Source organism: Schistocerca serialis, chromosome 7 (assembly GCF_023864345.2).
Source record: "Schistocerca serialis cubense isolate TAMUIC-IGC-003099 chromosome 7, iqSchSeri2.2, whole genome shotgun sequence".
Lineage (NCBI taxonomy): Eukaryota > Metazoa > Arthropoda > Insecta > Orthoptera > Acrididae > Schistocerca > Schistocerca serialis.
Window position 1 is genome coordinate 366698416 of NC_064644.1, and position 23906 is coordinate 366722321.

Here is a 23906-nt window from a genome sequence, read left to right on the forward strand (position 1 = left end):
CTTGAAATACTTCTTTTGTTCTGTATTTGAAGGTCAGTGGTATTACTAGGACTGTACAGCGATTATCCTCACACCGAAATGTGGCTCATAGGGCGAACTTCAACTGTGGTACAGAGAACGTTCTTTTGATCGCAGTGCAGAGAACGAACAAGGATCGCTCCACAACATTTACTGGTACACATATCGTACATTATTCATGGTATAGCATGGAACTTAGATCGTGATACTTAGAACGGACTTAATATCGCGGCATAACCTAACAAGCGATATACACTACTGGAATTAAAATTGCTACACCACGAAGATGACTTGCTACAGAAGCGAAATTTAACCGACAAGAAGAAGATGCTGTGATATGCAAATGATTAGCTTCTTAGAGAATTCACACAAGGGTGGCGCCGGTGGCGACACCTGCAATGTGCTGACATGAGGAAAGTTTCAAACCGATTTTTCATACACAAACAGCAGTTGACCGGCGTTGCCTAGTGTAAGGAGGAGAAATGCGTACCACCATGGTTCAGACTTTGATAAAGGTCGAATTGTAGCCTATCGCCAATGCGGCTTATCGTATCGCGACATCGCTGCTAGTGTTGGCTGAGATCCAATGACTGTTGGCAGAATATGGAATCGGTGGGTTCAGGAGGGTAATACGGAACGCCGTGCTGGATCTCAACGGCCTCGTATCACTAGCAGTCGAAATGACAGGCACCTTATTCGCATGGCTGTAACGGATCGTGCAGCCACGTCTCGATCCCTGAGTGAACAGATGGGAACGTTTTCAAGACAACAACCATCCGCACGAACAGTTCGGCGACGTTTGTCGCAGCATGAACTATCAGCTCGGAGACCATCGCCGCGGTTACCCTTGACGCTGCGTCACAGACAGGAGCGACTGCGATGGTGTACTCCACGACGAACGTGTGTGCACGAATGGTAAAACATCATTTTTTTTCGGATGAGTCCAGGTTCTGTTTACAGCATCATGGTGGTCGCATCCGTGTTTCGCGACATCGCGGTGAACGCACATTGGAAGCGTGTGTTCGTCATCGCCATACTGGCGTATCACCCGGCGTGATGGTATGGGGTGCCATTGGTTTCACGTCTCGGTCTCCTCTTGTTCGTATCTACTTTGAACAGTAGACGTTACATTTCAGATGTTTTTCGACACGTGGCTCTACCCTTCATTCGGTCCCTGCGACACCCTACATTGCAGCAGGAGAATGTACGATCGCATGTTGCAGGTCCTGTACGGGACTTTTTGGATACAGAAAATGTTAGACTGCTGTCCTGTCTAGCAGTTTCTCCAGATCTCTCACCAATTGAAAACGTCTGGTTTGTGGCCTAGTAACTGGTTCGTCACAATACGCCAGTCACTACTCTTGATGAACTGTGGTACCGTGTTGAAGCTGCATGGGCAGCTGTACCTGTATACGCGATCCAAGCTCTGTTTGACTCAATGCCCAGGCGTATCAAGGCCGTTATTACGGCTAGAGGTGGTTGTTCTGGGTACTGATTTCTCATGGTCTATGCAACCAAATTGCGTGAAAATGCAATCACATGTCAGTTCTAGTATGATATATTTGTCCAATGAATACCCGTTTATCATCTGCATTTCTTCTAGGTGTAGCAATTTTAATGGCCAGTAGTGTACAAGACGAACGTTGAACTTCACAAATAAAACAAACGAAAATCGCGTTGCTCCTTAATGTACATGCAGTGTGTTTTCTTTCGAGTGGGGTACAAGAAAATACTTCTTGGAGCTTCAACGAACAAACACCTGATTGTACATTAGTGTAGCTGCCGTTAGTTCTCTAAGTCTGTATAGGCACCGAGCGAGGTGGTACACTGGTTAGCACACTGGACTCGCATTCGGGAGGACGACGGTTCATACTCGCGTCCGGCCATTCTGATTTAAGTTTTCCGTGATTTCAATAAATCGCTGCAGGTAAGTGCTGCGATGGTTTCCGTGGCAGGGCACAGCCGACTTCCTTCCCATCCTTCCCTAATCCGATGGCACTAATGATCTTCTGGTTGGTCCACTCGCCCGAATCAACAGCCAACCAATCAGTATGGGCTCTTGTTGTTTCTATTAACGAAGTAACTGGGACGCAGGTGCATGTGTTTGTCAGTGTATTGCTTCACTCTCGCTCCTAGGAGTGAGATTTGAAGCAACAAATACATCTCCAGTCGGCGGATGCTACGTCCTCTGCTCCAGCTAGGGTGAGATCCAGCAGTACCACGTCGATGGTGGAAATACCATCATCACAACCACTTAAGATAGCGGAAAGATGTACATGCTCTGCATCGCAAAATGGTGATCCGAAAGAGAATGATGATCAGCTTCTATGCACAGAGTTTGCTACCTCAGAGCTGAATCTATCTACCGCAGATACGATAGTCATTGGGCTTGCCTAGAAATTGAGACTAAGAAAGCGCCAGTGACATGCGTGCAAAAATTGGAAAGTAGATTAACCATATTCGCTCTCGCCTCGTCACAATCAAGCATTGACCAATGATAACGCCAGACTACGTCAAGTTTAGAGGTACAGATTTGGGCCAAGACAAAACGCGAAGCTGAGTCCTTGGATGCACTAAGGTGAGCACGTCTAGAGGGACAGATAGACACCCTAAAAAGAGAAAACTATAAAAGCAAGGACCAGACCACAGTTCTAGGGGTTAATAACATCCACAATGCAAGCAATGAGGTAGAGAACCTCCAAGAAGGTTGAAATTTGAAAGTCAAAATCTGAAGGAGATTAAACGAACAGTCACCATCGACCTGTGCTGAAGTAGCGACTGCTCCACCAGTGAAGGAAAATCTTAACACTAAAGTAGAAGAAGCCAAGGCAAAGCAGAGTACAGCTCTCTTCATTAAAACTACACAGAACAAAGACGCAAGTGAGGTGTCAAACAATTGACAACATGGATAGATCCAAAGAAAGTGATGCTGAAGATAAGACCAATCAGCAAAACTCAATCCATTGTCATAGTGGAAAAACAGACGCTACAAGATTGTAAAAGATTTTTAGAGGAAAGTCATAACAGTTTAGTAATTAAGTGTGAGACTATTAAAAAGCAGAACACAGCTAATGGAAATCTATCAGGTGCCAACTACTTATAAGGATAAGTTCCTGAATGAACGTTATGAGTCAAATTTATCAGAACACATATCAAAATATGAATTTACAGATGCAGTCACACTGAGATTTAAGACCAATTCATGAGATAATGCTAATGTAAATAACATTTTAAAGGCAATTCCAGAATAACAAACCAATTATTGAGGAAACGCAGAGTATTGTTAGGTTTCCGTTCCATAGAAATCAAAAATTACAATTTAGTCTAACAGTTTTTTAAGTGTTGCTACCAGTGACACACTGTGGAAGGGCTGCAGAATCCCTCACACTATCTGTAGAACTTGTGGAGCAGAAGGACAATACAAAGCGTAATGTCCGCAACCGAAGAAGAAAATAAGATGCGTACACTGTAAGAAACGACGCATGACCTACACCAAAGGCGGAACGACTGTGTCTTACAAGCTCTTATACGATAGAAGGCAAACTGTGGTCTGTAATTGAAGGCGAATTTCATCCAATTGACGTAGTATGTTCTGAAACAAGAAATGGACATTTTTACACGTAGGAAGAAACAAACAAACTGCATCCACAATATCTAGAAGCTGGTGCTACGCCTTGAATGGCGGCTGCAGCATGGTTTATGGCAGTAGGAGACACTGAAGAGTAAGAATTAAATAACACAGTTAATACACGCCGCGCGGGTTTAGCCGAGCGGTCTAGGGCGCTGCAGTCATTGACTGTGCGGCTAATCTCAGCGGAGGCTCGAGTCCTCTCTCAGGCATGGGTGTGTGTGTGTTCTTAGGATAATTTAGGTTAAGTAGTGTGTAAGCTTAGGGACTGATGATCTTAGCAGTTAAGTCCCATAAGATTTCACACACATTTGAACATTTCAGTTAATACACACATAAGTCATCCGGGCCACCTATCTTGATAATATAGATTATCTGTAGCATATGTTACAACGTGAACTTTGCTGAGGACTACGTTCTAGACTGCATTAATTTTAACGATGGAAGAATAGGAACATGAGCTAATTGAGAAAGAGAGAGGGAGGGAGACTAAAAACGACTCGCGCGCGCGCGTGCACGCACGCACACACACACACACACACACACACACACACACACACAATTCACTCAAGATACAGAGTGTAAAATTGCGTCCCGCAACAACATTTACCAAACGTAACAAAGCACAAAACAATCCATTATACCTCACAAAAGCCCCAACATGCAAAGCATGTGGTAAAACAAAATGTAAACAATACGTAAAATCTGTTAAGTTGTCTCAGAAGGACACTACAACCCAAAGGAATCCCTTTCTGTCATCAATGTGAGGTCCCCACCTCCACCTACAGTAATTCCAACGAAACAGATCGATAACAACGGTGGAGCGTGTAAAGAAAGTACAGAAAAAGTCTCGTGTGATGAAGTAGGGATATCACCATCAGTCCTAATGAAGGAGGGAAACCTCCTTCAATCCCCAAAGATGCGGCGTAGGATGAAATAGGGATATCATCACCAACCACCACAGATGCCCCCCGTGGGCATCATCCACCGACAATGTAAACGTAAATCAGAAAAGAGACCAAAGACACTGTAGGCAGTGACAAGAGCAGCAGGGCACAAAAGCTTATGACAAATTAGAAAGCCATAAAAACAAAATGGTGGAAAAAAGGTAACCCTCACAATAATTTCTGTAAAGAAGATACACATGTAGCTGTGCATAAACAAGGGGTAGATAACAAAGGATAATGAGGAAAGTAACATATGAAAGTTATCAAACTTCACTGTCGATGACCATCACATGTTTATTTTAGAGTTCAGTGCTACTTGTGACGATCAGCAGAGCATTATCGTGCCGAAGCCTGACTGACAGACTCAACATTTCAAGTGATAGGCCACAATACGCTGATAAGACAAAAATTATGGTAGCAGTTGTCATGAAAATGCTGTGAGACGACGCGGGCATTCGGTGCACTTTTATAACTTTTCTCGTGTGTTGACCACACATTTTTGTTTCCATAAACACCTTATGCGTTTAGACGTTCCGTCATCTTCAAAGGCAGTGTCATATCATTCGTACAAAATTGTTCATCAGATACACTGTATTACGCCGACATTCTCAGTCACGATACAAGTGCAAACTGCACATGTCTGGTGACTGTGAATGTTTGCGTGACAATGTATCTAGCTATCAATTTTGTTTGACTATCAACACTGCCACTGAAAATGACCGAAAGTCAAAACGCGTAAATTGCTTTTAGAAATAAAAGCTGGTCGTAGGTTGTGTTCCAAAAATGATCAGCATAGAGACCGAAGTGATGACACTTGCTGGAGGACCTGACCATCATTTTGCAGGACAATGCTCAATCACGTACAGCGCAAGCTGTTACTGATTTTTTTGACTGATGTGGCTGCTAAGTGTAATACTACCGATTGCACTCCCCTGACTTAAAGACTCGTGAGTTCACCTCGATTTCCAAACCGAAGGAAACACTTCACTTCATTCGCTTCAGAACTGCTACAAATTCGTCGGGCAATAGACCGTGCTGCTCGAACTGTCAACACAACTGTATCCTACGACTTCCACATCTCTGGCAACGTCCGCCCCAGTAGCTGAGTGGTCAGCGTGACTGATTGCCGTCCTCTGGGCCCGGGTTCGATTCCCGGCTGGGTCGGAGATTTTCTCCGCTCCGGGACTGGGTGTTGTGTTGTGTTCATCATCATTTCATCCCCATCCGGCGTGCAGGTCGCCCAATGTGGCGCCGAATGTAATAAGACCTGCGATATGGCGGCCGGACCTGCCCCGCGAGGTGCCTCCCGGCCAATGACGCCAAACGCTCATTTCCATTTCCATCTCTGGCAACGGGCTATACACAATGCTGGTGACTACTCTGAATGTCAGTAAAACTTTAAAACGCGTATCTGTTTTGCACGACCTGTAAATAAATACACTACTGGCCATTAAAATTTCTACATCAAGAAGAAATACAGATGATAAACGGTATTCATAGGACAAATATATTACACTAGAACTGACATGTAATTACATTTTCACGCAATTTGGGTTCATAGATCCTGAGAAATCAGTACCCAGAACAACCACCTCTGTCCGTAATAATGGCCATGATACGCCTGGGCATTGAGTCAAACAGAGCTTGGATGGCGCGTATAGGTACAGATGCCCATGCAGCTTCAACACGATACCACAGTTCTTCAAGAGTAGTGACTGGCGTATTGTGACGAGCCAGTTGCTCGGCCACCATTCACCAGACGTTTCCAATTTCTGAGAGATCTGGAGAATGTGCTGGAAAGGGCAGCAGTCGAACATTTCTGTATGCTGAAATATAGGGTTTAGCAGGGTTCGAATGAGGGGTTGAGCCACGAGTCGTAACACATCTGAAACGTAACGTCCACTGTTCAAAGTACCGTCAATGCGAATAAGAGGTGTCTGAGAGGTGTAACCAATAGCACCCCATACCATCACGCCGGGTGATACGCCAGTATGGCGATGACGAATACACGCTCCCAATGTGTGTGCACCGCGGTGTCGCCAAACACGGATGCGACCATCATGATGCTGTAAACAGAACTTGGATTCATCGGAAAAATAACGATTTGCCATTCGTTCGTCCAGGTTCGTCGTTGAGTAAACCATCGCAGGCGCTCCTGTCTGCGATGCAGCGTCAAGGGTAACCGCAGCCATATTCTCTGAGCTGATAGTCCATGCTGCTGCAACGTCGTCAAACTGTTCGTGCAGATGGTTGTTGTCTTGCAAACTTCCCCATCTTCTGACTGGCTGCACGATCAGTTACAGCCATGAGGATAAGATGCCTGTCATCTCGACTGCTAGAGATACGAGGCCATTGGGATCCAGCACGGCGTTCCGTATTACCCTCCTGAACCCACCGTTTCCATATTCTGCTAACAGTCATTGGATCTCGACCAACGCGAGCAGCAATGTCGCGATACGATAAACCGCAATCGCGATAGGGTACGATCTGACCTATGTCAAAGTCGGAAACGTGATGATACGCATTTCTCCTCCTTACATGAGGCATCACAACAACGTTTCACCAGGCAACGCCGGTCGACTGCTGTTTGTGTTTGTGTATGAGAAATCGGTTGGAAACTTTCGTCATGTCAGCGCGTTGTATGTGTCGCCACCAGCGCCAGCCTTGTGTGAATGCTCTGAAAAGCTGATCATCTGCATATTACAGCATCTTCTTCTTGTCGGTTAAATTTCGCTTCTGTAGCACGTCATCTTCGTGGTGTAGCAATTTTAATGGCCAGTAGTGTAGTTGCCTTTGTTAATGTTCTAACCATCTCATACTTCGTCCCAGTTATCGCACAACTCTTAGTCATACCCTGTGTGGTGCTTCGAGCACTACAGATGCAGGTGTGTACGCAATTTAATGAAACCGAAATAGCCAAGAGTTTTCAAGGAACATGCAATTAAATCCAGTTCGGGTCAAGATCTACAGAGCGATAGCAAGTCAAACAAGCTGAATAGTTAACCCGTGTCGGAGTAGGGGGACGCAGCCGCTCGTGGAGAGGGCTAGATCGGCGGCAGTCGCGACTTGGGAGGGAATACTAATGAGGCGCGCATTCCGGCAGGCAGCCCCGAGTCGGGGTTCGCCGAGCTGAGCTGTTCGGCGCTGTGCGCCGCCGCCAAACACGCCGCAGGTGTTTGCGCACCAAGTTACCTGCTGTTTGCTCTTCACCTCAGCTCAGCGCGGCCGTGACCGGCTGAAGCGTCGCCGGCGGCAGCGGCGCTGCTGTGCCGTCGATGTCTGCGCGTTTCGCTACCCGCCGCCTCCCGGGGCCAGCCGGGCACCTCTGTACCTGTGTGGGAGCTGGAACCACGGCTCGGTGCCACCAGTAGCTGATGGCCGTGTGCGCAGAGTGGCCGTGGGCAGTACTAGGACGCATTGGTACGGAATGGACTCAGGCGAGTGCTTCCTTAACTGATTCGAAGGTACTCGGTTTAGGACTGCACTATGCGTGACCAGGCAGAAATAATGCATGAGGGAATATCGACATAAAAAAGATTTCGCTAAGTTCTTATGTGTACACTTAGGGTGTAGCAGGAGGAAAGGTATGGCAGGAGCGATCATCCGAAACAAAAACATAGGCTCTGAAACGGCTACCTCAACAGCTATGAACACTGCTTCATCCTCGATACTGTGAAAAATATCTCGTCCACAGCAAAGTGCTGTAAACATGGGCCCTCAATTCCATACCTTGAGAGCAGTGAGCACTTTTTTATCTTCACTGTTCTGAAACACATCTCTTCTACTGAACAAAAGTATTGTATCGTTGTTTACTCATATTTACTATTAAAACAGTCTTGATCACGACTTATTTTTCAAGGTGACCGGTTTCGACCAATACTGTGATCATCTTCAGGTTATTGAGTAGGAACCTCTTTCTGTTGGAGAATCACTACTGTAGTGATTCACTACTATAGTGATTCTCCAACAGAAAGAGGTTGCTACTCAACGGTCTGAAGATGACCACAGTAGTGGTCGAAACCGGTCACCTTGATAAATAAATCGTGATCAGACCATTGAGTAGGAACCTCTTTCTGTTGGAGAATCACTACTGTAGTGATTCTCGATCAGAAAGAGGTTCCTACTCAATGGTCTGAAGATGACCACAGTAGTGGTCGAAACCGGTCAACTCGATAAATAAATCGTGATCAAGACTGCCTTTAATAGTAATTTTTTTTTGTAATAGTGATTTTCTAACAGAAAGAGGTTCCTACTCAATGGTCTGAAGATGACCACAGCAGTGGTCGAAACCGATCACCTTGATAAATCAATCGTGATCAAGACTGTTTTTAATAGTAAATATTTGTAAGACATTGATCACTGCCACTCGCATAATGTATTAAAAAGTAATTGTTTACTCATATTTACGACAAAATTTTTCTTGTTTTGGTCCATACTACCTTCTCCTAAAATATGAAAGGCAAAGAGCGATTCACACCATCACACTGTCTCTTCAGCTAGCGCTTTACAGCCTACGTTTAGTAGACTTTTGCTTCGAATGGTCGTTACTGTCACATTCACGAATATTCACTACGAGGGCGTGCTGCAAAATAATGACTCTGAATCTTTTTTCTGGAAGCTCTTAAAGTGTTTTTAAATAAAACAAACTTTATTAACATTCTGCATCTCTGTTCTTCGTGTCTACACATTTACTTCTTAGCTTCTGACGGTAAACACATTCCTCCCAACGAGAGACCAGTTTGTTGATACCGGAGCCACAACATCACCTCAGCTTGCACCGTTTCATCACCATCAGAGGGGCCAGTTTGAAACAGGATGGAGGATGATCGATGACAGTTTTAATGGTACTTGAATTACGTAACCATTACGGCACCTCACCTCAACCGCTCGATACCAGCAATATTCTGCTATGTTTCTATAAAATAGTTAACATATTTCTGTGACAATATTCAGATTTGATTTCATTAATGTAGAGGTACTTCGATACATCAATATGTATATATTGCAATGATATTATTCTTATGTGTATTCTTTCTTTTGTCACTATGATCTTTGACGTACTTGTAACTCTGATTTTTGAGCGCGTAAGCGGTTATTAGAGAGTCAAGCTTTGGTCGTCATGTTAAAAAGACGCAAATTGTAGTCAGTTTATGAAATCTGAACTTTAACAATGAGGAAGATATTTTCAAGTATGTTTTATATTGTGAAGTGATGTTCTGGAACGAGTTACGTGATATTGCAACAAAAGTAATAAAAAAGAATTGTAACTTAATTTCGGAGTGCTGATTACTTTTTTACATCACCATTGTTCTAACTTGCAAAAGTTTAATCTTCAAGAATGGTTTATGAAACACATCTATAGAACTTTTGAATCTCGCAGAGGAACACCTAGGACTCTTTGCATCCGAGCTTGGAATCATCACTACCTAGATTTTCGACGACTGAGCCATGAGTTCACAACGAGACCAGCGTGGGAAACACGAAAAGATGAGTGCATAGTTTATCCATTATTTCATGAAATGACTTTATTAACTGTGCTCTAATGACACCTACCACATAATATAACTTTGCTGTGGCCCGAAAATGCAACATTTAGCAGCGTGAGCAACACTACAGTCATAATTAATTTTTGACCTTTGTTGTGGTAGGGTTGTTAGACAATGAACCAAATGCGCTGGCTTTTTGCTGATGTCACAGCTCTCGCGTTTGGTCTGCAAGTGTTATGCAATACGTATGACATGTAATACCTCAGTTGATAATGACAATAGAATAAAGAATTCGGATGTATCTCTCCTGGGAAACCTTGCACTGACAAGCAACATTTGTGTTACTTAAAAGTCGCTATATAGCACTACCGCTGAGGCGCTGTTTATACGCATTCAACCACCATTAATGTTCGACACGGTGACTATAAATAGACGTAATGCCTAGAAACTTGTAGTAACAACAATATAATCACGACAGGGGTCCATGCATCCTCGCCAACGTGCTCCCACGCTGGCCACCGGGGTAGTGAAGAGTTCTTGTGGTAGTGCGTTTCATTCCTCCACCGGCGCAGTTGAAACTGCTGGAAGGTCATTTGAGGATTGATGCAGCAATTTTCCTGAACGCATCCCACACGTACTCGATGGGATTTAAATCATGTAAGAGACAGAAAAGTCCATTCGCTGAATACCCTCGCATTACAAGAGCTCCTCCACCATCGATAATCATATAAATTAAGTCAGGGCCGAATGCACTCCTGATAAGACCCCCCATGGACAACGCGTACAGTGTCACAATAACTGTGACTGGTAAGTGTACCGTGTTAAAAGATTTAGAGGTCAGTGCGCCCATGCATCCCAATACCATACCAGCTGGTCAACCAAAATGACCATGAAGACAATGCTAGACTTTTCCTCATATGGCAAGAAGTAGGAACTCGTAATGCACTTACGGATATTGTCGAACTTGATTGGGACGCGCTGAGAAGAGGTGACGCGTCACGTCCACATTCACCGAGGACCATCCAACAGTCTGTTAACCCCGCTGGCGGAGCACTGGAACACTAGAAAACAAGAACTTCCTTCCAAGATCGTGGTGAGCACGGATAGCTTTGTAGATCATATATTGCTCCCCGTGTTGATCACACACCCTGTTTCGCACTATGACATGCCATTTGAAATGTGCGGGAAACAATTAAGAATTGCGAAGACTTCAGTATGAGTAGAAGTACTACTTCTGTTAGTCTCATTGCGCATTTGTTTCAGTTACTTTCTATACTATACCGTAGCCGTTATTTCTATGTTTATTGGGGTGCTGACACCGAAGTTTACAGATATTCTGCGTAATCATTTATGTTGGCCACTGATGCGTTGTAGCCCCTTCAGCATCAACTACGTCCTGAAGGTGGCGCACTGAGGCGTCGATACTGATAGCTACACAATAAATAAGACCATAAGGATGGATCTAAGCGTTTCATTTTCTTACAGTTTGAAAGTCTTACCCGTTTTACTGCCCTATACAAGGTTGGCATACAACAACTGGACTTCTCGACCTGAAAGAAGGGTTCAATAATGTAAAATGGTGCGAGATGTTCGAAACTCTGAGAGAAACAGGGGTATAGGGAAAGACGGATAGTGTTTAATATGTACAAAACCTAAGAGAGATTAATAATAGCAGACGTTCAAGAACGAAGTGCTCGGATTGTAAAGGGTTAAGACAGGGATGTAGTCTTTTGCTTCTCCTTTTCAATCTGCAAATCGACGAAGCAATAATGGAAATAAAAGCAAGGTTCAAGAGCGGAATTAAAATTCGAGGTGAAACAACATCAATGATAAGATCCGCTGATGAAAATGCCATCTTCAATGTAAGTGAAGTTCAATTACTCGATCTGTTGAACGCAATGAACAGTATAAAGAATACAGACACTGAGTAAATCGAAGAAAGACGAAAGTAATGAGTGGTAGTAGAAACCAGAAAAGGGAGAAATCTATCAGCAGGATTGGTGAAGTTACGGAATTTTTCTAGTTATCCAGCAGAAAAATCCATGTCGGATGAAGGAAGGAGGACATAAAACACACACGCAGGGGAAAAATGGAATTTATTGGCCAAGATAAGTCTACTGATTTCAAACATAGGCCTTAATCTCAGGGAGCAATTTCTGAGAATGTACGTTTGGAGCACAGCGTTGTATGATAGTGAAACGTGGACTACGGGAAAACCGGAACAGAAGAGATTTGAAGCATTTGACATGTGGTGCTACAGAAGTTGAAAATTAGGCAGACTGATAAGGTATGCAATGAGGTGGTTCTCCTCGGAGTCATCGAGGAAAGGAATGTAAGGAAAACTGAGAAGAAGAAAGAACAGGATGCTAGGACGTCTGTTAAGACATCAGGGAATAAATTCCATGATACCAGAGGCAATTGTAGAGGGTAAAAACTGTAGAGGAAGCCAGAGAGAGGAATATGCCCAGCAAATAATTGAAGACGTATGTTATAAGTGCTACCCTGAAATTAAGGAGAGAAATTCATGGTGGGCAGCATCACATCAGTCAGAAAGATAATGATTGTAACGAAAAAATTGTTTCCTGGGCGAACCAGCGCTTTGATAAGGAATCCCGTAGTGACGTAAGAATACGTACTGGATGGCGTCTATTCTGTGTAGTGGAAAGCGATACTATTGGGGCAATGCGATTTGATCATCTGAGAGAGGGGAAAGTTGAGTTACAAGTTCACGTACAGAAACACGGCTGCATTTTTATTGGTAGTTCTAGTTTTTCGAAAGTACTCCGTGTGGAATGTTTTGGGAAATAATAGCGAAGAAACTGAGGAAGACATTCGGGCTTAGGCTGCGAGGCGAGTCTGATCAGATATTCTTGTGAGAGACATGACTTCTGTTAGGTCGTTGATTGGGGTATGATCTGGAGACAAGAGAAGGTGCTACAGTTGATTCAGAGGCGCTCCGATCGCAGCACCGCTTACTCCCACAGGTGCACCGTAAGCATTTTGCATCTCCAGGGCACTAGCAACTTTTAAGGTGAATCCTAAGCATAAACAACGTTCTATTTCAAACAAGAGCTGTCGCTGTTCAGTTTATGTATATTGTGCTAGCTCGCAGATTAATGGCTAAAGCTGGAGGTGTAGCGTAAATTATTCCACCCGTTCCCCAACTTGGTTGACAGCAGATCTGTATGTACATTATTTCGTTAAACAGACACTTGAATTTAATTAATGTGTTTATGTCTCATTTCACTTTTCTATTTTAGCAAATCTATCGTTATCTCTTATTTCAGTGAATACGTATTTTGACTTTTCATTAATTTTTTTCGTTGATAGGGAGATAATAGAAATGATTTTGAAGCGTATTGCTGTGTGTAACGTCCTTAGGATCTGCGGTCTTGGCTAACACAGCGGTAGAGCAATGAGATTGTTATTTCTTATGTATCGGTATCGACGTTACAAACAGAACATTGATGAACTGAACCCGCGACTTGTGCGAGATATTTACTTCATCGAATGTCGTAATTAAATAGTTTATAATAGATGGTTTATCAATTGCTATTTAAATATTAATGATAAGTTTAAATTAGTTCCAGTGACACCAAATTCCCTGTAGACTGGTCGTAATCTCAAATCTATAATCAGTCGTAACAGTGTTATTAATTCCTGACGTCAAGAAGTTTATATATAAGCGCCGAGCGCTTCAGTCAAATAATATCGCAGCACGTTATCTCTATAAATAATATTGTAAAACTTGAATGATAAGTGCGTGAATTGACACGATATGCTGGTTTAGTACACAATATTAGTCACTTCCTAACAGAGCCGTAAGGAAGAAACTTTCCCAGGTGTTGGGATGAATTATAAATTATATGCTTCGTAACTATCGCTATGTTCCGTAGTCCATTAGTTATTACGAATGAAACTGTCTATCTGTGTTCACTTCCTAAATAGTGTTAACTTCAGGTTATCTAATTAAAAGTCACTTCTGTCTAATATATGCAAGTCCTCTATCTGAATTCTAAATAACGTAATGTTTGAAGTCAAAGTATCGTTTCACTGCGTCATAGTAGATCGCAATAATCAATTCTGAGAAAAACAATCTAATTGCGCCTACATATACGAGCATTCGAAAGTATGACCTGCTTCGGCAAACTCTCATAACGTAGTGACAATGGAATGAATTATCCTTATCCATTACTCACGAATCTCAAAGAGTACTCACACGGAGTATTCTTTGGGAACGTTGGTTCTACTTTGCGAATTTTGTTTATAATGATTTTACGATTTACTACGATTTTGATTTTACTGGAATCCAATCTTTCTTTCGTATGTTAATACATTACTAAGTATTAGATTCTAGATTCAATTACTGGTTAATATCCAAATAATAGTGTTAACTAGAAATTTGTTTGCTTGTTCAATTTTCGTGGAATTTGGAACTTGTTTTGGGGAAATCTTTGGGAATTTTGGAGCTAATTTGTTATTTTCATTTCTTGTCCGAGGAAGTGGCATTACAACTGTCAACTTAATTTTCACTGATAGGGCCCCAAATAAGTCATTGGCTTTCAAATCATCCTCTGCACACAGTTATGTACCTGAGAAGTGATTCTGTACAATATAATATTACAGGGAAATGTTTATCATAGGTAAGTTCATGCTACCTCCCTAGCGTTACACGTTGTATAAAAATTGTCGTTAAGTGTCAGGATTTCTATTTTTTTGTTTTTTTGGTTTTTTTATGTTTTTTGTTTTGTGGTGGAGTCGGGCCAACAATGCAGGTTATGTCGTGTATAAATCAAAGCCTGGCAGAATTGGGTTTCGTTATGTAGATCTGATTTGCTAAATAGTTTCAATTTAATTACTAATAAGTTTTCTTGTATAACCAGTTTGTGAGTATTTAGATCCGCGGTAGTCATAGTTTCTGTCATGAATTTAAGAAACAATGAGTTTCGCTTTCAACTGAACATTTTCATCTGTGTGTTGGTCTGTGCTTTCTGCACCATATGTTGTTGTTCATGGCATCAATAACAGCATTGTTCATTTATTTCTTCAGGTATACATGTGTCAGTATAGTGTATGGTTTTTGCAAGAATAATATGCAACTGATTCCATTCTTATAATGGTATGTTAGAGGTTCAAATGAACGACAATTTAAGTAAAACATGGTTAGAGCTCTTAGAGAATTACATTGATATTTCGACAGTAGGGAACAGAATAAAATAGGATGGTAGATGAGTCGGGTAATGGACTGACCAAATCTCATACGGAACAATCAGACGGAAGTGGTGACATTACGGATAAAGCACCACCAGATATTAAGGAACTGAACGCTATGTCTGATGGCTGTTAAGATGAAGGAGAAGCAGATTTCTGACATGTTGGCTGTAGTTACAATCAGCAAGTAATAATGAGAAGTCAGTTTCTCCAACGAATCACCGCACCACAATGAGTTCACCTGCGACTGAGCCAGAAGTATTAACAGGTATGAACACGCACATGGACGCAGTCTTACAATTTTTAAAGCAAACAAATTAGAGATGGCAAAAATAAGAAAAGATAAGACAGATAGAAAGTATGAAAAGAAAGAAATTCGAGAAACAATTGAATAAAAACGTAAAACGGAAGTCAAAGGTGAGATGTCAGGTGTTAAGATGTCCCTCCGAGGCAAAACAAATAGCATTCCACCCAAAACAGACGGAAAAACCAAGAAAGAGGAGTTGGTAGCGAATAATGACTCAAAGAACTCAAAGAAGACAATTAGTCAAACTTAGACCATTCTAGTCACAATACTAGAACATGGAGAGGAAGCAGTAAAATAAACACCTGAAGAAGCATAAAAAAATCTGACGACAATAGATCAATGAAAGTAGCAGTGGAAAGGCCTGTCAGAGTCGCCAGGGGTCCACTCATGCATTAGTACACAGCAAACAGAAATAATTAATGATAAAGATGTATGAAAAACAAGGGATCATTTAAAGCATGTGAAAAGTCAATGAATTTGAAAGAAGACAATAACCTGCACATACAGTATGTCGATCGGCTATTGCATATCCCTGGATTTATTCTTCTCGTGTAATAAATCATTCGTAATCTTGAATTTCATCTGTTACTAAAGTCAGTAGCAAACCTTGATTCTTGTTTGTTCCTGTGGGAATTAACAGATGCAATTTTGAAGTTTTGTACAGAATGTCAACTTCAAATTCACTGCTGGGGTCCTAAATCATTCTTTTGCGAGTAAATCGTCCATTGAATATTGTACCACAGTAGAGTACTTGAGACGTAGTTCTGTGACACAGGATGTTTTGGGGCAGAAGTTAGCTACAAGTAACCACACATTACCTTCCAACACTTCGTAATCTCTACATCGAGTTTCTGAGCTCACAAATATCACATTCAACTGCCTGCCTGCATAATGCATCTTTCAGCAGTTGTTGTGATAAATGGAATCAATCGTCCACGCACGGTTTTTGAGCTCACAGATCAAGTGTAATTATCGCTGACAAATAATTCAAAGCTCGTGGAAGTTCTGTCACATGAACATACAAGTTGGTACTGTGCCACATATGGCACGTGTCATTGTGTGAAGGTAGTATGAGAAGCAGACCTTCACTAAGTACCACAGGAACTAGGATGCACTCAAAATCAGCTTATATTATGAAGAAACATCGGTCCCGGTGGTGAGCATTCTTAGACTTAACGAACTTTTTATCCTGGGTAGGCATTTCCACATGCACTGTTTCCTGAATAAAGTTGTCAATCAGATGCCCTTCGACGTACTCACAATTCGGGAAAGTGTTCAGGCATTTATAGCCAAAATACTGTTTATGTTCCTACTTGCTTGTACAGCTTTTATTTATTCTTGTTTTTGGTAGGCAGGCAACATTTTCATTTCTCGTAAGGTTACATAGTAATACCTTTAGTCACCTGTTTGCCATTTAAAGTTTTACGTTTCTGATACTGTTCTGGAATATATGTTAAGAAAACGTGGCTATAGAAAGGTGTTCCCCAAACCAGAATGAGATGAATACCAGTAATGTATCCGTTATTCAAATAACAAGTGCCTTCTAGCTTCTGTAGTGACAACGATGCCTTTCTTACTGCAAGATTATACTGAAAAGTAATTCGCCTGAATTTTTTATTCTGTTTTCCATACTGGTTGAGATATTACATCTAGAGCATATTAAGCGGTTGACTTTCTCACATTCAGTTGTAACCCTCTACTGACAGAGGATTCCGCATTGTAGCATATGGCATCGCGGTTTGTAATGTAACTATGTCGCTGCATGAGAAACAGCATGCTGTAATCGAATTTCTCATGGCAGAAAATGTTACTCTAACTGAAATCCATGCAAGAATGAAAGCTGTGATGTTTCTGTCGATATCAGTAATGTATGACATTCCATTTCTTATATCCATAATGACGAAAGCAGTGGTACTAACCTCAACATATCTGACAGAGCTCAGAGTGGACGAGTGCCTACAGCAACCAACGAGACACATAAGAATGGGGTTGATGAACTCATAGAAGCAAATCGTCGGATAACACAGACACAACTCTCAGGTAAATGTGGAATATCGCAGGAGTATGTACTCGTCATCACAGCATAAAAGCAGCACAGAAAATTATGAGCACAGTGAGTGCCTTGAATGCTCACTCCTGAGATGAAACAGAGGAGATTGGACACTTGTCAACAATTCCATTTGCATTTTGAGCATGAGGGTGGTCGTTCCTTGACAACACCTGACAGCTTGTGAAAACTGTGTTTACCACGTTGACCCTAAAAACAATCTTTGGCAAAACTTAAAGATCATCTCTGAGGACTTAAGTAGTGCTGAACAGTGCAAGCAGAGGTGAGGTTGACGTTTCATCTACATAGTCGAACTTCCTACAGTGATGCCATCAATAAACCTGTCTCTCACTGGCAGAAAGTTATTCACCGCCAGGGTGACCAAGTTGGAATATAAGTATGTAGACATGATGAACAAAGATTCAGAATGATAATAAAGTTTGTTTTAGAAGGCTTTTAAGAGTTTTCGGGTAATAGTTTTGGAAGCATTACTATTCAGCACGTCCTGCATTCATAGTACAGTGTACGCAGCAGAGTATCAATCTTTATGCTCATACAACGGTATTCTCAGTTACTTGAAATCATATATCTGGGATAATATTAATAGATTTTCGTCTCTGATCTCGATTGTTTTCCTCTCTGAGCTCGATAAACTTGCCTTGGCAGTTTATCGCATTTACAGCAACAACATTCACGTGAACAACCTGCTAAGGAATGATGTATTATACGAGCGGGCAACTGACTGTCATATTTGTGGGTTACCGTTAGACAGAAGAGCGACAACAGTCATCTACTGCAGAAGTTCTGCAGAACCGCTCACAGTGCATGCAGCTTGAAGCACAGAAGTACCATCACCCACATCTGTGATAACATTAGCAAGTACGATACGCGCTTCCGGACTGAGCACTTGGGTGATTTTCGTTTGAAGGAAAGAATGTCGGTGTCATACCTGATGCGGTTGAAAAGTACGTTTATATTCCAAGCGAACCACACGCACAAATCCCTGCTTTCTGGATTCGATACTCATGCATACATCTCTTCCTAAACTTGTTTAGACGATGTATTAGGAGGATATACACACTACCAGAGCTGCATGCCCCAGTGACGCAAAGTTTAGCTTGTGACGAAGAACGTGTCTTTTCATATGAATACTTGGGCTCAGAGGAGAGATTACAAGCAACAACGTTGCCTTACATAACTGCAGTCTCCAGTAAACTAGCAGACACTCCCAGAACAAATGCGGAGTGAGCTCTCATTTTTGGCAGGATTTCAACATCCTTGCTTCTTTCTTTTGAGTCATCAGTCTTCTGACAGGTTTGATGAAACCTGTCGATAATTCCTATCTTATGTTAAGCTTTTCGTCTCACAAGGAAATCCTTGTGTGCGATCGAACGAGGTGCCGCTGTCGTTAGCACAATGAACTCGCATTTGGAAGGACGACGGTTCAAACCCCCTTCCGACCATCTTGATTTAGGTTTTCCGTGACTTCCCTAAATTGCTTCAGGCAAATGATGGGATGTTTCCTTTGAAAGTGCACCACTGACTTCCTTCCCCAATCTTGAATAATCCGCAGGGACCGATGATCTCGCTGTTTGATCACCTGCCCCGAATAAACAAAGCAACCTTGTGTGCCAGGTCGCAAGTTCAGTCTTCAGTAACCCTCAACTGAAAGTGTTGTGTTAACAATTATGAGACGAAAAATATTAACTGCTAATGGCTCATCATGTCATCAGGAGGCCAACAGCAAAGAGGTGCAGAATCAACCTTCTAATGGATAAATATATTACACTTCACAAAATGGAAATCGTCGATGTTCAAGATATGTTCAAAACAAGGAATAAACATGCACAATGAACGCCGAATGAAAGTGGCGCCACAGTGATCGTAAATGTTCGCACCATGAAGATACACGGAGAATTCCTTGGGTATTAGAAACCGTGCACGACGTTCGGCTAAGTACCCACTCTTAAATAATGCATTTAGAACCGTATTGGTGTGACGAGAACTGATGGATTCTGATGGCAAGTAAGGAAATGCGGAACAGTTTGTCGTGGAGTTTATAATGAAACTGGCTATATATTAAAGCTTAGCTGCAGATGGTGCAATAATGTGTTTTATATGCATGGAAAAAAGGAACATCCAGATGCTTAATTTGTCCTGTGGCATCAGGTGGTATGACTTGCAGTGTCACACACTTTTCAGACTGTATGGTTTGTTCTATATGAGTATGAGTTTTATACGCAGATCAGTAATCAGTCAGAAGTAAATAATTTTGACCAGGTATTAGCCAATAGCAGTGCTCATACCATAGTTGCAGTTCTCTTACGCCAACGTTCCCAGCCCAGCTTGCTGTGACGTAAATATTCCCTACTGTCTTTCCAAGATAACGCACGCGAGAAAGAATCGTAGGGGGTAGAGCAACTCCAACGTGTTGCAGCAAAGTAAATAACTTTCTAGCCATGTTAGCATGCAGATTAACACTCTACATAGTGCATTAAGGTACTGATGTTAGTTGATATTGATATTACCCTCGGGTACCTCTAATTTTCCGGACTCCTTTCATATGCATTTCCTCTTCCTATCCCAATTGGTCGGAGTTGAGCAACAATTACTTACGGAACGATAGGATAACTTTGTTTATCTAATGTCTAAATTTTCGAACCTATTATACAACTTGCTGTGCATCTTCAAGTTGATGCTTTGTTTGAAAATTTTATCTTACATTTTCCAATTCAGTAGCACTGTTTGAAGCTGTGCAGCCATGTACTGTTTTCCTTGAAATCGTTGTAATCTAAGTCATTCGCAATAAGAAGTGCGTAGTGTAGGAAGTCACTACCACGCATATCCCCTAAATTTAGTCGAACATCATTGAAACGCGCAAACACTATTTTTTGTAACAAGTGCGTCTTGTCCTCCCTTGAATATGCGAAGCTGTAATTGTGTACTGCACGGTCCTATTGCTGCGGACTTCTTTGCAATTTCTTCCTAATTTTCTCTACTGTGCTGTGGGTGACCTTTCACGTACTTAATTACGTTTAGTAACTGGTTCTTGGACAACGATTGTTCTTTACTACGTTTCACAGGAGACGGGATTTGTGGCTCCCTGTCCGACTAGAACGATGAACAACATGGCTCGACACGGGTTTCATCTTCACTATTAAGCACATACCGTCATCACAGTACTCGTTATCTACATTGTCCAAACAGCTGAGCGTGTACAACACAGCATATGCAACTGACTCATCTTGCAGAAACGTTAATTTTTCATCTGCCATTTCATTCTTGCTCTGCGAAATTTCTTGGTTCTGCCAAATTCAGTGTGTTCCTTCCTAGAGAAATGTCAGTTTCGCAACTAGTGTTGCGGATAAAATGCAATATTTCCTTTCTTTAAAGTCTCCTTTGCTCTGCTTTGTCTCAACACCACAAGCTCTGTAACACTGTTGTGAGTTACTTGCAGGCTAAGCAGTTGACCTACACTCCATATCCTCATGGTGCGCTCACCATTGGATGCCCCTAGTTCCGCCCCCTTGATGCCATTAGCAGCCAATATTGTGGTTGCATGGTAGACAATAAGTAAGGCGTCAAATACCGTAAAAATCATTGGCTTTTTGTGACGTCATACTCAAGGTGTTCCTTGTCGGAGTAGCACTTGTAGCCTATGTCCTCAATAGGTGAATTCCAATCTCTGACTGGCTCTACGGTTTTCACTCTCTACAGCTCTGTCTAGTACCATGGAAGTTACTCCCAGCCCTCTAGGCACACGTCCCAGTATCCCGTCACTTTTCCTTTTCAGTGTCTTCCGAATACTTCTTTCCTCGCCGGTCTGCGGAAAACCTCCGCATTCCCTATCTTACAGTCTGCATAATGTTTAGCGTTGTTCCGTAGTGCCACATCACAAATGCTTGGATTGGCTTCTGTTCTGGTTATCACACAGTCCATGTTTCACTAACATGCAATGCTGTGCTCTCAGAAAAATTTTCCCCGTATTAAGGCCTATTTTTGATACCAGTACACTTCTCTTAGCCAGAAATGCCCTTTTTGAAGTGCTGGGCTTCTGTTTGTGTTCTCCTTTCTCTATCTGTCACGGGTTATTTTCCTGCTTAAGGGTAACTCTCATGTTAAGTTTTTCACTGTTTTCATTTTTGCTGTTTCTCATTACTTCCGTCTTCCTTCGATTTAATCTTAACCTATACTTTTTATTCATTAGAGTGTGCACTTCATTGAGCAGAGTCTACATATCTTCTTCGCTTTGACTGAGGATGACCATGTCACCAACGAACAATGATATTCCTTCTCCTTGAATTATAATCTCACTTTTCAGCCTCTGTTTTATATTCGTTATTGCTTCTTCCATGTGTAGACGGAACAATAAGGACATTCCTATGTTCCACCCTTTTTATTCCGGGCACTTCATTCTTGCTCTTCTAATCTTATTGTCCCCTTTTGTTTCTTGTACGGATTATATATTAACTGTCTTTCCATGTCCGCAAATCCTGTGAAAGTGGTTCTGTTTATCTTCAATCTCACTTCCGTTATCGATTGCAACTAGAGAATTGTCTCTCTGGTGCCTTTATATTTCCTAAACCCAAACAGGTCGTCGTCTGACCTCTGTTTCAAATGCTACTCGGAATAAATAGGGAGAAGCCACGTACATACAGCTGTTTGCCATTTTGTTTGTGGTGTACTTGATGCACTAGTTCGAAATTTTTGATACCTGTTTAAACAAACTACTGCGTTTGGCATCAATATGATTTCCTACAGTTCGCAAATTTCTTCATTTACTTTGACTTCGGTAATGAGATGACAATTATTTTACGGGAAAGACAGTCGTGACTGCCATCTTTCTTAAAAATCGGCCCTCAGATCAATTATGTACTAATTATTACACTTACAACTGACTTCAGCAGTTCCTAAATCTACTTCGCTGGCTCCAGCCATGTTTTCGACATACAACTATTATTTGAATGACTGATAAGTTGCTGGTAATCACTTCCTCCTGTTTGGATGAACGCCATTTCATGAGTCAGATTAACTTACTCACCATATATACCAGAACAGTGTCAGAAACATATAAAAAAAGAGACAACAAACATGTGACTGAAGAAGATACTATGAGTATCCTACGAGAAACACAACTATTGGCTGCTTACCAAAAACTAGATGTAGTAACAACTATACGTGTTTTCCAGTTCTGATATAACTAATCATACTATACTGGGCACGGTAATACTATTTAAAGACAAATCAAGCTTGGATTATGCATTATTCATCACGTAACTTAAACATTTTCTGCGAAGTAATCATTTAGCAACGGCAATTACGCCCAAATATTAATCGAATGTTTTTGCAGAAGGATATAAGTACGGAACTTGCTTTACGTGCATGAGAATTTAATGGAAAAAGAGAATGAAATTGGACTTGGCTGCCGTTGTTGCACATCGTAATGTCAGTGTTGCAAATTTGTATTTGACGTCATACATTTTTAGATTAATAAAAAGCTTTCAAACTAAACTTGACGTGCGAGTAACTAACATTAACAAGCTATAATGGCTTTCATTCTTCTATTTTGTAGTGAATTCATTTTAATTGCAGTTAACTGCCGACTTCGACGAATTATTCGTATGAAAATGAGAAACACCGATCATATAATAGTAATTGGAGTATCATTAATTTGAACAGTTTATTACTTTACCTATGCGAACGGTGGCAGAGAGTTAAATATGGACTTCAGCTTTTACTGGAAAAAGTATTTTTGATCATACTGTGTTGAACAAACAAATAATGAAAAGCGCAGTCCCGTTAAGCTAAGCGTGAACAGAAACTAGTGGGTTTTACACCCCTCCAGCAGACGATACGAGCAACGAAATTCAATCTCTCTTCGTTATAATCAAAAATATATAAAAATACATGCCACAAGCTTAGAAACTTTTCGTTTGTTGGAGCAGCTGGAATTAGCTTTAAATTCAATTACAATTTACTGCATCCCGATATCCGATACCGGCGAACAATTTTCGACTGTTTAGCTCCCTGAGTTACATAACAGTACAGCTGACACTGTAAGGTTTATTTAGAAATTGATTTCGCACAACAATAGGAACTATACATCTAGTGCGTATACTTCAAATGTTTTCAGGCTGTAGTCACAATATCAGATAAAAATAGGGTTACATGAGTCAGTATTTAGTTTCCGTCAATATGTAGTTATGACATAAAACATACATAAAAATACTCCGAGGACACATACATAAAAATATAAATACAA